A 17,143-nucleotide genomic window follows, 5' to 3' on the forward strand; every position below is an offset into this window, starting at 1 on the left:
GAGAGAGAGAGAGAGAGAGAGAGAGAGAGAGAGAGAGAGAATGAAACTCCAGATAAATAATTCTTTTTCTCTCTCTCCCTACTGGCTTTACTCCCAGGTATCCCTGCTCAGTCATGCTTCCTCCAAAAACTCCCCGCCCCCCTTTAGCTGGCCAGGCCTCCTTGCCAAGGGTGATTGTGTCCTTCCCATCCCAGGCTCACTATTTACCAAGATAGGAAGTGACAGGCAGGGAGACCTCTTGCTCTCAGGATCTTGGGGAAGGCAGTGCAAAGCATTACATCAAACACTGCCCCAGGACCAGCTCTTTTGGGTTGCATTAGGCAGTCAAGCCTTTGTCGCCTGCTGAATGTCATCTCATTCAACATTCTGTTAAACAACTTCTAAAGGTCTGAACAATATGACTGAGGGGCCATTGACTGGGGATCTTAGTAGCCAAGTACTGGTTTTACTAGGCTGGACTGTGTGTATTGTTCACTGTGTTATTTAAAGACAGTTTTTATGCCTACCGTACCTTATTCAGCCCTTGATGTATACTTTTTGTGAGACCCTGAGATATTGTATTTGGGACCAGTTTCTACAGAAAGACAGAGCAGAAAAGAAAAGAGGAGAGGAGCTTGTAAAGAAGAAATGAGAAGACAAGTGGAAAGAAATAAGCAGAAATAGAAAGTATGTGTGTTTGAGTGTGTGGTGGTGTGTATGTGTGTGTGTGTGTGTGTGAGTGAGAGTGTGTGTGTGTGTGTGTGTGTGTGTGACAGAGAGAGAGCGCACATGCTTACACATACAGAAAAGGGGTGTCTGACTTTCCCTGAATCTTGGGAATGACAGATTTTCTTTCTGACTGGCCTAAGTTGGCTACTAGGAATTTTCTTCCTGAGTATGGTATGCCTTGACTTGGAACTCCGGGATTCACTGTTTTACCGAATTTCATGGTATCTCATGAAGAACTTTTCTCTAAACCACATTTTAAAACAATCCCATAAGAAGATGACTTTATTTCTATAAGTGAATGGAACATTTGAATCAAAAGCTGGTATAAGGTCAATGAGCAGACAAGGATATACTCAGTATCGTCAGTCAGTAGAAACATCCAATTAAACCACCATTAAACATCACTATCCTCTCCCTGGAATGGCTAGAACAAAACAACTTCACGATATTTCAGGTTGGCGAGACTGCGGTACACTGGATCTCTCTCATACACAATTGGCAGAATTGCAAAATGAGCTAACCACTGTGGAAAACGTTCTGGTTATCAACTCTTACCATGCCACACAGAAATCCTTCTCAAATATTTGTACAGAGGAAATAAAATCCACATGTCTGCATAACACTCTGCGTGTGAACATTTTTATAACTGTTAAGCTATAAATAATCCAAATATCCATCAAACAGTAAGCTAGTACTTAGATAAATGTATTGTGTATGATACATATCATAACACACATACAGACAAACACAATGGAATACAACTCAATAATAAAAAATAATTAACATTGCATACACTAACATAGATAAATCTTAAAAACTGTTCAGTAACTGAAAAAAGACAGAAATAAACAACTCCATAATTGTATGAATCCAGTTAAATGAAATACATGGGGAAAAAAACCCAAAATGATAGCTACAATTACCTGAGGCTTGAAGTAGGAAGATATCACCAAAGGCAAAGGGACATGAAGTCAATTTCAGCATGACAAAATATTCTAAACTGGAGTCTAATGAAAACAATTGCATCCTGTATGGCCCTTCAGTTTCTGTTTCCTGGTCCTGCTCTAACTTCCCTGGAAGTATAAGGTGAAAATAAATTGTTTCCTCCCTAAGTTGGTTTTGGTCAGTGTCTTATCGAAACAACACAAAGCACAGTAAGACACTTGCTGAGTTCATTTAGTGCTGACTATATGTGCATGGGTGTGGCTCAATCTACTGGAGCATGGGTGGTCTCTCAGGACACACATACCGATTTTTATGTGTTAATTTTATAGCCCGATACTTTTCTGAATGTGTTTGTCAGAGTTCGAGAATTTCTAGTGGGGTCTTTGGGATCTTTTATTTATAGAATCATGTCATCTGAAAATAGGACACATTGACTTCTTTTCCTGTTTGCATTCCATTTATTTCCTTCTTTTGTCTTCCTGCTGGGGATGGGGATGCAAGTACTATGTAGAGCAGCAGAGAATTGGCATCCTTCTTGTTCCTGATTTTAGTGCAAGTGCTTCAAGTTCTTCTTGAAGAATTTAACATGACTTTGGCTGTGGGTTGGTTGAATATTGCCTTTACTATGTTGAGATATCTCTTGTATATCCCTATATTCTCTAGGACTTTTATTGTGAAAGAGTGCTAGGTTTGTGTCAAAGATTAACTATCACATATCTGTTACTTGATTAAGATATACAAATCCTTCTGCTTCTGACCTTGTCTTTAAAGCAGCGGAATTATCTCTGTGGCTGAGTTGGACTTCCATATGTTGACAGATAATTCATTATGTCATTCTCTCCCTTAAATGTTGATTGAGTTCTGTTTATGCTCAAGATCTGTGTTAGCACTGTGTGAAATACACAGAGACACACATATATTTCTATTTTTAAAAGCATCTCATTTATCTTGGGTCCAGGCACAACAAAATTAACAGATGAAGAAGACTTAAACTTATGGAAGAAGGAGGCAGTGAAAGGGAGGGGTGAAGACTCTGTGTCAGCCAAGTAATGTGCTTGTACCTGGCACTGAGTTAATAAGGGCTTGCTTTCCACTCTTCACCACTTCCTGGAGAAATCAGACAACCGGAGCTTGTGTTCTTCAACACAAGAACGGTGCATGGCTGCTGCGAGTTTTGCCACTGCCTCACTGTTCTGGATGTCTTAGGGTTTCTATTGTGATGAAGCGCCATGTCCGAAAAACAGCTTAGGGAGGATATGTGGCTTACACTTTCACCGCCCTTTTCATCATCAAAGGAAGTCAGGACAGGAACTCAAACAAGACAGGAACCTGATGCAGAGGCCATGGAACAGTGCTGCTTACCGGCGTGCTCATCATGGCTTGCTCAGCCTACTTTCTTATAGAAGCCAGAACCATCAGCTCAGAGATGGCATTACCCACAATGTACTGGGCCTTCCCCCATCAATCATTAATAAAGAAAATGTCTTATAGGCCTGCCTACAACCTGATTTTATGGACATATTTTCTTAATTAAAGATTCTGCCTCTCAGATGACTTTAGCTTGTGTCAAGTTGACATAAAACTCTCCAGCACACTGGGGTTGCTGCTTGCTTTGCTATGGTCTTATGCTTGCTTAAAAGGGGACACCTTCTTAAAAGAAAAGGTATCTGAGTATTGTCTGTGCATGACCTCCTTCTTTTTTACATGTTTAGAAGTAGAAAAACTGGGTTATGCTTGGGCTGAAATTGGGAGGCTAACCTAGAACCTTGCGTTGACTATGTTACTCACGTGTTTTCTGAATTTAAATAACGTGGGCCCTAATGGACTGATGATCCAGTTTTACTTTGAGCAATAACAAAGATATTATTGAGAAAAGAGGAGAGGGATATGGTGGGGATGAATTCTAATGTGAAAGGTGTCTCTGAATAGAATGTGGTCATTAGAGGAGTGGGCTCAGGGAAAACGGCACCCAGAAGATCCTGGGTAACTAAACCCCTCCTTATCTACCCTGAGGTCAGAGAAAATAACTCAGACTCCTCACAAAGATTAGTCGAGAAAAACCAAAGATAACTGAAAATCTACTATGCATAGTCCTAATGCAGCAAGACAGTGGTCTAAATATATAATATTGTTTTCTCTCTTCTAGGCTAGTGCTTTGAACCCTAAATATCATTATTTTAACATGATCCTCAAATTCCTGATTTTTAAACTGAGTTGGGATCACAGCCCACTGACATAATGTCATGTGATTTTTAAAAAAGCAGTATTATGCTATAGTAAGAGCTAGATTATTTTATATAAAACTTTTAAGTTCCTGTATTCTCAAAAAAAATCCCCAACTATAGCAGCACCAAGTCTGTGTTGTTGCATGGCTCAATGGTTCCCATGCTCACTGGTTTCTCCTTATCAACGGGACAAGCATTCTCTTGTCGTGACCCATCCCAAATTTTCTCTAGTCTCTTTACTCCCCCTTTGCCCCTTTCAGGAACTTGTTGGACTCCTCTTGGTATTTGAGTTTGTGACCTACACACTAACAAAGAAATACAAAGTCACTGGTGATCGAGAAAAAGAAAAGTGATAGTTCAGGAAGAACTCAGTGAATCCTAGTAGGAAAATCGTCTTTACCCTAAACATAAGAAGAACTTTCTGCATACCTATGCTGCATGAGAGATACAGATCTAGCTTTGTTTGCTATTTTGGCCCAACCTTTGGCAGGACACTGAATGGACCTATTCTCCCAGTCTAGGGCTATGCCTTCTTAGAGAAGGTTTAACCCCTTGAGTTTAGCTTTTGGCAAGTAGAATGGGAATAGAAGAACAGGAGTGTTTACTGTTGTCTTCTCTCTGCAGTTCTCAGCACTGAATAATCTTTTCAGTTCTCAACATATCTAGTATGTAATCTGTATTCCAACAGTTTTCCTTCTCTAATTGTATAGTTAGAGGGAGTGGCTAGCCCAAGGAGCTTAGTTAAGGACTCAGCTGCAGAACTTATATGGACTGGATTAATTTTCTTAGTTTTTATTCAAAAACGTCTTCTTACTCCCGTCTAACTTTTCTTCCTGCTTAAACTTTGACTTTGAAATAACAAAGGGCTGACTACTGCCCTTTCAAGTTTTTTTTTCTTCTTCTTTTTCTATGTGACCAGGCTTTACAAAAGGCTATTTTATTCTAAGAAATTAGGTTTCTGGTTATCGGGAGCCCTAAATAGACATGAATTACAAGAACGTCCTTTGAAAGCCCCATGCAGCCCTTGTTTCATTAAATTCCAGGGAGCAACCTTAATTTAGTGGAACACTGGATAGGCTGTTCTTTTAACCTATTATCACTTTGGCCAGGCCCATAAACCATATTCATGGATGATTCCATCAAGAAGGACAACAGTGGGATTAATATTATTTCAGGACACAGTAAATGCCACAATGATGAAGCTGTTTAAGATCTGGTGCTCACGGTGTCACACTGAATGCATTGACATTTACTCTGCTATCACTTCATTTCCAATATTCCTTCCAAATCAGCCGATGCTAATGCTTCCGTCTGTGTGCAGAATACAATGTGGGTGGGGGTTGGGAGGCGGGAAAGAGACTCTACAAGTCCTTTGCTTTCCTTTTGGTATTCAGCACGGGCCACTGTACTTGGAGAGTGTTTTATATGCACTGGGACCGCCTATGTCAGTTATTAGGACTGCAGGCTCCCAGAAACTGGACTTTTTTTTTTTTCCTAGAGCTGGATCAAAACTGGTCATTGAATCCTTAATTGTGGTTGAATGTTTGTTGCTGTTTTTCTTACGATGTGAACTGAAAACTCATCACTTGGTATTCTTAGCATGTTGGAATTGAATTGAGCACTTGGGAAATGGATATGTTCATAACAGCAGATAACTTAGAAAGCTTTGTGTGTGTTACTTTCTGGATCTCCTTATCCTTAAATTCGATATCTTTGACAACAATATAGACACAAAGGTACAGAGTATCTGCAAACATCTGGGCAGATTTGGGGAATATCTCTTAAACAGGTAGCAAAGACGTCATCTACAATGCCATTACTAATTACGCTGTGATTTCTGTCCTCTCCCTTTCTTTCCTCTCCCTTCCCTTCTCTCTATGCAAAGAGTTCTGGGAACTAAAGGACTTTGCACAGGCTAGGTAAATCTTCCTTTTGATTTTGAAGGAGATTCTTACAGGTGAAAAAAAGTTGACAGCTATCTGATTCACGGCTCTCAAGTTTTAGTGTGATTGCCAGTCTCCCGAAATGCTAGCTAGTTCCAGGAACTATATAGTCTTGGAGTTCCCAAGCCTGTAATCTGGCACCAAGACAGAAGATCTTTATAGCACATCACTGTATAGACAGGAGCAATCAAAAGGGGCTTTATGAGAAAATTGAGTGTTAATCAAAAAGCCAGGAGGGGGAGAGCTTGAAGAAGACAGGATTTATCACCATCAGGGGCCATGAGGAAGTCAACTACAGCCTGAAAAGTTGACACTGAATTATCAATAAGTACATCACTAGAGTTTTGAACAAATGTTTGTGGAAGAAGAAGCAGAATGTGATGCTTTGGGCAACACAAGGTACCATGTAGATTATTAGATCAACACAGATATAAACAATGTAAAGCAATAAAAGAAACTATTGTGTCCTTCCAAGTTCCAAAGGTTCTCTGAAGAGGTGCGCAGAGGATGTGACTCAACAATGGTTCTACATGGCTGTCTGTCCATCCTCTGCTGCAGTTTGAAAAGCTTCATTGGTTTTAAATGAACGAAGCCCACAGGAAGCCATGCCGCAGGATCCATCTTCCATCGCTTCCTCAGTTTCACAGCTGATCTCATTAAGGGCATTTTGAAGGGCTGGTTGGTCCTGTGATGGCAGAAGCACTGTCTACAGTTGTCACTGGCTCAGTAGCTCCCCTGTGCAGACCAGGAAGCTAAGTAAGAGTGTTGTGCCCAGTTCGTGGGGACCTCAAAAGACCACCAGGGAGACCGACTTACCAAAATGCAAAAGCAAGGTTTATTGTGTGCACAATACAAGTCGGCAGGGACCTCATTAGCGCAGCAGCAGCAGCAACAGCAGCAAGAGGAGCTACCCTGCCCTTCTAGAGGGCATTATTTAAAGGTAAAAACCAGGAAAGTTACATTAGCAGTATGTGTGCTGGCAGGTGATCCTGTCTACAGTGGTTGGAACATTAGGAATTTCCTCTGGATGGCCAGTTCCTGGGTGGGTGCCTGGGTGGTCTCAGTTTGCGGTCTTTATTGGAACCAGGTATTGTCTCAGGGTAAACTACAGAGACTCAGGCCTCTGTTAAGCTTGTCATGGCTGGGGCCTACAGGAAAGGAGAAGCCAATGGCTTTAACTGAATGCTGAACTGAAGCTGGCTCATGTGACCTGCATCTTACTCATTGCATTGTTTTACCTGAGCTGAAGAATTATACTTGTTGGTGTGATGTAGATAGTATGTAGTGTGTGTGTGTGTGTGTGTGTGTGTGTTAAAACTGACCATTTTTAGTGTTAAGTTAGAGGCATAAAGCACATCCATTATTCCTTCCAATAATCAGCAACATAATCCAACTTCAGATGGTTTTCATCTTGCCCAGACAGAAAGACTGTGCTTGTAAGCACTTACTCTGTGTTCTGCTTCCTTTTGGTTCTTAATAATGCCCACACTTTTCAGTGTTAATATCTCTATGAATTTGTCAACTCCCTGTAGCTCCTACCAGTGGGATTATACAGTATTTGTTTTTTTTTTTAAATTCTTGAGCTAGTAAAATGTCTTCAAGTTTCATCTATAGTTTGGTACATGACAAGATTTACTTTTGATATCAGGGAATACCTCATTGTATTAACACACTCTTTGTTGACCTGCTCATCTGCCCATGAGCATTTGGGTTGTTTTCTGTTTCCTGGCTCTTACCAATGCTGATAAGAATGCTGGTGTATAGAGCTGATGTTCTGTTTGAAGCCCTGCTTTCAATTACTGCGGTATGTACCCAGGAGTGAGTAGATTACTGGATGATGTGATAGTCATGTCTGGAACTTTTTGTGGACTTACCAAACTGCTCACATATTTATTTTATTATTATTATCTAGTGCTTTGAACACTAGAGATGCAGTGGTATTGAGAGAAAAATCCATGAAATTAGGGCTCTCCCAATAGTGGAGAAAGAATAGTGTAAGTACAGATTGTCACAGAGTGCTCTAAGAATGACGCAGGGCAATGGAGACAAACCATAAGCATCCATAGCAATTTCATGCTAACTTCAGTGGAGTCAGAAAAGCTTTGTATTGGGCATGGACTTGAAGAAACAGGAAGAACGAATGGCGAGGAAGACACCAAGTTTGAAGATGTCACGTGCTGAAAACAGGAGTGGAAAGCCTACAGATAACTGCCCCTGACCTCTACAGACCAGATCCTGTGAGTCCAACCTCCAATGCCAGGAGAGACGGCGGGTCACAGGAAGCCAGCAGCTTAATGCTGGGAGTCACTAGCAGATGAGACATATATTATGTATCCCACCAAAAGGACAATCAGCAGGCAGGCACACACTTGCACACTTGGACTGCACAGACTGGTACACAGGCCACAGGAGGCACACAGGCCTACACACAGGAATCTGGCAAAGGTGAAGGCTTTAGACCCAAAGACCCTATTTGTACAAAGCCTTCACAAAAGTGGCATTCTGACCAAAACAGTATGTTATTGATTATATTGTTGTTTGCTTTTGAGTTTTCTGCACTTCCTATGTCAGCCATGTTGTGTTGACCCATAGCTCCCTAGCGATACAGGAATAGCCATCTTGGCCCATGCCAGACACATATCATCACCATGTTGTCTAAACATAACTGGTTCTTTGACTCTGTGTTCCCTCTGTTCAATCCTATGTTCAGGCTGCTGTGTCTAAACATGGGTCATACAAATTCAGCACTCTCACATGGGGGAACTTGGAAAAAGTCTGGTTCTTTCCTTCACCTTCACCATGCAGGCAGATGAAGGGAGTGTGAATAGCTATTCCACTCTCGCACCTGCAGGGCTATCTCATTCTCGCACCCTCAGGGCTATCCCACTCTCTCACACCCTCAGGGCTATCCCACTCTCACACCCTCGGGGCTATCCCACTCTCACACCCTCGGGGCTATCCCACTCTCGTACCTGCAGGGCTATCCCACTCTCACACCCTCAGGGCTATCCCACTCTACACCCTCAGGGCTATCCCACTCTCACACCCTCAGGGCTATCCCACTCTCACATCCTCGGGGCTATCTCACTGACACCTCTGCCCACAGGGCCACCTCTACTGTGCAGCTTAGGCAAAGAGCAGGGCCAGCTTTCCTAAGTCCTGTAGCTGGTAAGAGGAAGTCAGCTTGTTCGCCTGTGGCAGGTGGTGAGGGGTGAGGAGGAAGGGGGCATCTCTCCCCCACTGTGGAGGGCCAACAAGTCTATTTGACCTTGTCTGAAGACCAGAGCATCTGAGGTTGTTTAGAGTTGTTGACAACACCTGTGGCTATACACCCTGACCTAAGGAGTGGTACTTGGTGTTTTAGATATAAAATGGCTCATACAGGTAGATCTACTCTACTCTGACCAAAGGTCAGAAAATTCAAGCACACTTTTGTTTTATTATTATTATTATTATTATTATTTGAATTAGGAGGTTTGATCAAGGGAGTTGCTGCCTTTGTCTAGGGTGGGCTCATTGCCTAAACAACAGAATGCTTTTTTTTTCATGAATTAATGGCTTGATATCTCAGAGTATTAAAGCAAGTAACTGTTCTAGCTGTCCTTTGTACCATGTTAAAGCAGTCTTTTGCCTCCCTGCCCTTTTCTGTATTGGGGCATAGAATTATATGGAAAAATAAACACAGGCAAAACTCAGGACACAGAACTTAAAACTCAGTATACATGAGGCACTGAGTAGCCCTCGGGATACTATCCTATGTCTCTGTGACTCTTAACTCTGTCCCTCCTACCTAATACTTCTAATCCTCAGGCCCCTACCCTGAAATGTACGAACCTGCTGTGGCAGAAGTCACCCCAAAAAGGTGACGCTTAGGACTCATGACAGATAATGGACCCACGTTTGGCCAGTGGTACAGGGATCTTCCTGTACGTGATGGACACTGCACATAAATGAGAAACCACAGATGTAAGAATTAAAGGTGAGTGCTCGCATAAATATAAAAAATTAATATAAAGAGGCAGTGATTATACCAGGATCACAGTAAAGCCGTAAATATTTGTGAATATGGAGCAAGAAATTAGTATTCAACTGTCTGTACAGTTGCTTGGATGCATTTTGATAATCAGAGGAGCTGGGGCGGAACAGAAACAAGTGCAGAGATTTTTAGAATTTGGAGATAGCGTAAACAGTATACTCCCTCACCTCCCTGGTGACGTACTTGCTGAGGCCTTTGGGCTGCTCCTGGACTTGGAGATGCCTAAGTGCGGCCCGGCCTTTGCCCCTGGCAAGCGGGGGTGCTGTGGTTACAGAGTCGAGCCGGAGCCAGAGCAGCCTGCCTACTCTACCGCGCTGCCCCGGTGGAGGTGAAGGGCCCATTCTCCCAAGTGCTGCCGCTAGTGAGGTGTTGGGTCAGGTCCCCCATCTGCTGCAGATGGTGAGGGGAAAGGCAAGCAGGGCTTTTTTTTTTTTTCCCTCCCCTACAGCATATGAGACGGGCGTGACCTGCTTTCCCATTCTCGCAACATCATTTTACCCACGTTCCGGGCGGTGTTGCTAACAGGGTCAACTCTATTGTGCTGCCTAGGTGAGGTGCAGGCCCCTTTCTTCCGAGTGCTTCAGCCTGTAAGGGGCAGGACCAGTTACAGCCAGTGATGGACAGGGGCCAACTCTGAACAACCCTATCCTCTCTGCCATTGGTGGTACCAGGAGCCAGGGATATCGACAGAGACTGTGGCTACATCAGAGCCAGGGACTCAGACATGGGCCCCAGACGAAGACCCGGCCCAGACATCACCACAGTCCTGAGTGGCAATGAAGCCACCCGCCTCAGCCTGCTCCTCATCTCTTTCATCTCTTCAGATGTGCCTCTGTTCACAGGATACGAACCATCTCTTGTCTCTCTCTATCTCTCTCTCCCATATCACACCATCCATACATTTGCTCACGGCGGTAGTGTCCATCGGCGTGATGCCACAAGGTGCCGGGTGGGGCAGCCTTTTCCCTTCAGAACCCTAGGGCGGACCACCCCTAGGACCCACTGTCTGTGGGTCTCCTTGTTCCCATTAGGTTGTCATGGTCCTGGGCAAGCCCATGCATCCCTATCACAGTTGACTGCGGCGCAGACTTTCGGTTGGTGCGAAGGTGTTGCTGGAGTAGCCTCTCAAGCCTGGGCTGTGATCTATTTGTGTGTGTATTCTTATGTGAAAAGAGTACCACCTTCTTTTATGTGAGTGCTTTATGAGCACCGACATCCTAAATACTTGAAAATATGTATATGAATATAAAGTATACACTAATAATCCATTAACGCGCAGCTTGGAGAAAAACCTGTAAAATATTAAGGTAGAGTTCGTTTTCTAAAAACAGAGACTGCTGTATTCCTGATACCAGATGACATTTCCTAACAAGAGGAGATGTTGGAAGTCGATTCTCCTATTCAGTTTGTTCGGCAGCCGCACCAAGTGGAAAGATTATGTGGATGTATGATTCGTATATATGTACGTCTGTACACAGATTCCGGTGTGAACCAGGTCACAATGAGACAACAGCGGCTCAGGAATAGCAAATGAAATTTCTTGCAGGAGACAGTTTGGGAAGGTAGAAATTCGGAGTGGGGCTGTCGCTGAGGCTGCTGGGATGAAAGACAAGAGTGAGAGCTTTCTGGGGGGGGCGATCTGGGAATGACGTCAGTTCTTCCTACTCAAGAGTGTCGGCCTGGTGTGGGTGTGAAGCAGATGTCAGCTGCTCACTAACCCCCTGGACTGCAAAGGAAGGTGAGTCATTCTCCACTGTGTCCCTTGTCCCTGCTCAAGGAGGTACCACCCTCGCAGGCCCAGATCTGGGACAGAGTCTCAGCCTGGTGACTTCCCGCTTCTCGTTTCTCAGGAAGAATGAGTCAGGGGAGAGTCACGAATTTCTCTCCGTCCCCTCTGTGACTTGGTTTCCCACACTCTTCCTTTCCTCCCTACACACTGAGGTGCAAGCTCAGAGGGGCTGGTGGGTCACAGGAGCACGGGTACTTTGTAGGGACCCTTGTGTCTTTTACTCCAGGAACGACCTATGGTTTTTGCTTGCTTTTTAACAAGATGTCTGACCAGGGAGACCTGAGTCTTACCCCTGGCTGCCAGTGCAGCCACAGATAAACAAAAGAAAGGAACACCTGGAGTCAGACATTCTGTTTACTAAACAAAACGGACAAGTTCTCACTGCAGTGTGAGGAAGTGCTGTGGCTTCCAATCCCCCAGAGCTCACTGGGATCCATTTTATTGAGCTGTGTAATGACTGGCATGCTGGAACAGCTGGGTAGTTCCTATTAGCTCTAAGAGACTCGGGAGGGCAGTTTTTCTTGAGAAAAATTATGTTTTTCATTTAGACCAACAACAGTCTGGTGGTCTCAGCATACTTCCCTATAATTTTAATGAGTAGGAAGATCATAGCCAGACTGTTCTTCAAATATTAGGGTGGCTGGAGCTGGCAAGTCAAGTCGTAAGACCTAGTTAAATGAAAGTTTTCAGATAATTTCTTTTGGAACTTAGGTATGTGCAATGAAATATCATTATTCTAAGAAGGTATTAATGGTTTATTAAAACTCAAATTTGACTGAGTTACTTCATTTATTTATTTTTTGAGATATTTTATACTTTGCCTAATGCAATTGCTTATGCCTTGCACGATAAGAAACTGATGAAAATAAGAGTTTACTGCTCAGGCAGTAAGCACCAACAGTGAGTGCTTTGGGCTCTTATCCTGGACTAGAAGGTGGAAATGTTTTCCTGTTGTCCTGTAGGCTGTTCTGTTCTTGTCTGAGGTCACCAGTGCCAGAAGGGAGGCCTAGTTTGCTCTCTCTTCCTGTAAATAAACACTCCTGCCTAGGAACTTATGTGAGAATGTGATCAGAACTGAGGTCATATGTGCACCTCACGGATGAGCTAGTCAGGTGAGCTAGCTCATCACCCCTCTAAGGCTGCACCCAAATGTCTGCCGAAAGTCCTATCAAAAGCTTCTGGACTGATACTTCAGTCATATTCTGTTTATGTGTGTGTGTGTGTGTGTGTGTGTGTGTGTGTGTGTGTGTATGAGAAAGAGAGAGAGAGGATCTGCCATCTTTCCTTAAGTTCCCACCTTCAATTCAATAATAAAACTTCCTTCTGAGACTTACTCCTCTGTGGTTTATGAGTTTCATTCTTCTAGTTTGTGAGACAAGAATTTGGTGGTCACAGGATCCTAGTTCCTGCAAGGACACCCAGTTTCTACAATTATATTGGTACATAGACTAGGAAATTGAAGGGCATGGACTCGTGTTCTACTTTATGTTTATTAATTAATTAATTAGTTTATTTGTTTTGTGTGTGTGTGTGTGTGTGTGAGAGAGAGAGAGAGAGAGAGAGAGAGAGAGAGAGAGAGAGAGAGAGAGAGAGAGAGAGAGAGATGGCTTAGGATGGCATAGCCATCCAACCACTCTGGGTCCCACACCCAGAGACCTTCCCATGCTGCTGGCTGCCCATTTCTTTTTTCTTCCCTTCACCTGCTCAGATCCTTCCATGAGAAAATCAACTTATAGCAGCTTCCAAATTCTGGGGGACCACATTCTAAGTTCAAGCTCTTGCCTCCTGGTCTCTAAAGTCTGCCAGTCTCTTGTATATTTGGCCTTGTACAAGGTCCCTAGGCTACCTTTTTTGGGGATAATAGTGGGACATGCAATGCCTTCTTTCCTTGGGTTGTTTTCCCATGTGTCCAAGGCTTATGCTGTATGGTATGACATGACATTAAGTTGAACTCCCCTTCTCTCTTTGGCTGTTGAGACTGTTTCCCTCTCACTCCTGCCATTCCCTTTAAGCCAGAGAGAATTCCCCTCAAAGTTAGGGGCAGGGGTGAGAACAAACAAAGCTTAGCAGCATTTGGCTCACGTGCTTCTGACTAACACAGAGGGTACCAGCCCAGCCCTGAGTCAGGTGTGCTGTGCTTGTGAGTAGACGCACCACAGGCTGCAAAGGCTTCAAATCACTGCCCTTCTTATCAGCTCGGTTTCTGAGTGGCTTAAACGTCCTGTCAACACAGGGGGTCACAGATCTGTCTGGTCTCAGCCTGCACCTTCTTCAAGTTGAGCAGTGATGACATGGAACACTTTTCAGTCCTACTTTCCCCATGTGCCCCCAAAGCAAGAGCAACACCTATGAATATTGGGAATGCTTCTTGGTTTCCCCATTCCTCTTCCTTCCAATGACAGCTTATAGAGTTAAGAACGTAAGATCTTTGGGTTTCCTATCCATTGATCTTTGTAGATCCTCAAAGGAATAAAATAAGGCCAGGTAGTGGTGGCACACTCCTTTAATTCCAGCAGTAGGATATTTTATATAAAACCCCTGTGAAACGATCTTTCGACTCCCAAAGGGATTATGGCTCACAGGCCGAGAACCACCGTTCTAGTTGATTCTCACCAAAGTTAAGTCTGGAATCAAGCAGTATACCATACTGAGTCCTAGGCCTATTGATTTGCATCTTAGTTTGTTTGGCATGTTCCTACCACAGATTTGTTTAAAGGTAGCCAGGAAAAATTCAGATCATGGGGAGTAAAGTCCTCATCTTCTCTCAAGGTCATGACGAGTTGGGGTAGCATAGATGCTAGGGCCATGTTGGCAAGTATGGTGCATCCTTTCCTTATGACTGCTAATGGGGGGGGGAAGTAAGGGACTAATCAGAAGACACTCTGGTAGGAGGACAGGGGGAACCAGATGTTCTCACACACCATTTTAGTCTTACAGGTAGATAATTGCCCACAGACCTTAAGAAATGTCGATGCTTTTCTGTACTTGAGCATAGCCTGAACATAAATTGGAGGGTGGGAAACATGAACCCCAGAGGGAAGTGATAATTTTAATGACACTTTTAGAATTAACACAGATGCAGCCATCCTCAGTTCAGGAAAAGGTGTCTCAGACTTCCCACCCTCCTTACCCCAAGACCCAAGACTCCTGGGTCCCCCAGTCTTCCCGCTGGAGTATGTTCTTCCCTCCACTCTTTGCAGGAGATAGGCATTGATAAGATAGGGAAAACCACCCAGACATGTATTTTCCCCCCTTTTAAAATAATATTTTATATGGAGAGAAATTGAGCATAGAAATTGTTTATGTAACCCAGACAAGTACATCACAATTTTTTTTAGGGGCTTAACCAGTCCTTTGATTTAACCTGGACATATGTAAATGGAGACTGTTCATTTGTTTTCAGGCCACCCAGACCTGAAACTATATTAATTACAACACTGTTTGGCCAATAGCTTAGGCATATTTTTAGCTAACTCTTACATCCAAAATTAGCACATAATTGTTGTCTGTGTTAGGCATGTGGCTTGGTACCTTTTTTCAGTGATGCAGACATATGAAATGTTAGTTTTAGAATTTAGAAATTCTAGTCAGTTTCTTTGAAACCACACTGAGATATTTTATTTTAAAATTTTATTTTATGTGTATGATCCCATGCCTGGCAGAGGCCAGAAGAAGGTGTTGTATCCTCTCCAATTGAAGTTACAGGGATGTGAGGCTTCAAGTGGGTACTAAGAAACAAAAGGAATTAAAGGAAAGATTAAGCACTGAAGGAAACCATCAAGGACAAGGGGGAGGCCATGTTCCAAGCTTATCAAGGAGCAGAACTTGGCAGCTTCATCCATCTATGGTTCTGGAGTTAGAGTCAAGAATATAAGAAAGGGGTTGTGAAATCTTCTTCCACAACCAGGGAAAGTTGCTGGGACTAGGGATGTGTCCAGAGTGTCCCTGCATGGAGGCCCAGAGGAGGCCATTGTGTGAATTTGTGAGGGTAAAGTCTGAATTGTGTTGGAGACTTCAAGATGTCACAGATGCCAGAGTCACAGGATACCTGGCAAGGAGAGCTGCTAAGAGGGTGTGGAGCCAGCCTAAAAGAGACAAGTGTGTTGCAGTCAACAAAGCTGAAAGAAGTTCGAGTGCTGAAGAGTTCTTTAATATAAAACATGGAAAGATACAGTCTGGAGTATTGCCAGCTAGTTTTCAGTCTTGCTTTGGTCCAGTACTTCTCAATATGTTTTTTTACCTATCTTTTGCAAGGTAAAATATATTCTGTGTCATTATATGTTGGAAGTATGCAATCTGCTTTTTAATTTTGACTTTGCAGGGCATTATAGTTAAGAGAATGTTTTGAATCTTAGAGACTTTGAACTTTGGACTTCTTGAGATCTTGATTGACAAAGTGACTTTTGAAGTTGGTCTGAATGCAGTTTCGCATTATTATATGTGTTACGGGAAGCCCACCAGAGAAGACCACTCAAATACACTTTATATCCAATCAAAAGTCTTTATTCTAGCCAGCTGGGACCACACCAGGTATTCGGTGATCTAGTTGTGGCTCTGAGTATTCAGAACTTGGGTTTTTTAAAGACAGAAACCGTGACTTGGCATCTAGCAGTCTCAGGAGGCTTTGCAAAAGAAAGCAGTTGGAAGCAATCAGTTTTAGGAGAAGTTAAGACTTGTGGTTACCTGGAGGGGACTCTGTCCAAAAAACAGTTTAACAGAAGCTAAAATTAGTTAGCTAGAACATCCTCAACTTTTGTGCCTAGAGTAGGGTTGAATAATTTTCCATGGGATTCTCTATCAAGGAAATCTAATTGTAGTTTAACCCGAGTGGTTAAATACAAGATGGAGGAAACTTTGTACTGTCTTGCTCTGTCTTACCTGGCTACAGGTTTATGGGAGGCAGGGAGTGGAATGTGGTGATTTGAAAAAGAATGGCCCCCATAGGCTCATATATTTGAATGCTTAGTTACCAGGAGTGGAACAGTTTGAACGGTTCAGATTTATAGTGGTTCTCAACAGGACTGTGACCCCTTTGGGGGTTGCAAATTTGCAGTTATAAAGTAGCACAAAATAGTTTTATGATTGGGGGGTCACCACAACATGAGGAACTGTATTAAAGGGTCGCAGCATTAGAAAGGTTGAAAACCCCTACTAAGCCTCGTTAGTCTCTTTATCTGTTTGTGGATCACAATCTAGTATTATGCCTGCCATGTCTGTCAGCATGACCCCTTCATGATTACAATGAGACAACTTTCTGAAACTGTAAGCAAGTCTCCAGTTAAACACTTTTCTTTATACGAGTTGTCATGGCAATAATCAACTTTATATGGAAAAACAAAAAACCCAGGATAGCCAAAACAATCTTATACAATAAAGGAACGTCTGGAGGCATTACCATCCCTGACTTCAAACTCTATTACAGAGCTACAGTATTGAAAACAGCTTGGTATTGGCATAAAAACAGAGAAGTCGACCAATGGAATCGAATAGAAGACCC

This window comes from Alexandromys fortis, unplaced genomic scaffold (assembly GCF_014885135.2).
Source record: "Alexandromys fortis isolate MF-2015 unplaced genomic scaffold, M_Fortis_MF-2015_v1.1 scaffold_7, whole genome shotgun sequence".
NCBI classification, from domain to species: domain Eukaryota; kingdom Metazoa; phylum Chordata; class Mammalia; order Rodentia; family Cricetidae; genus Alexandromys; species Alexandromys fortis.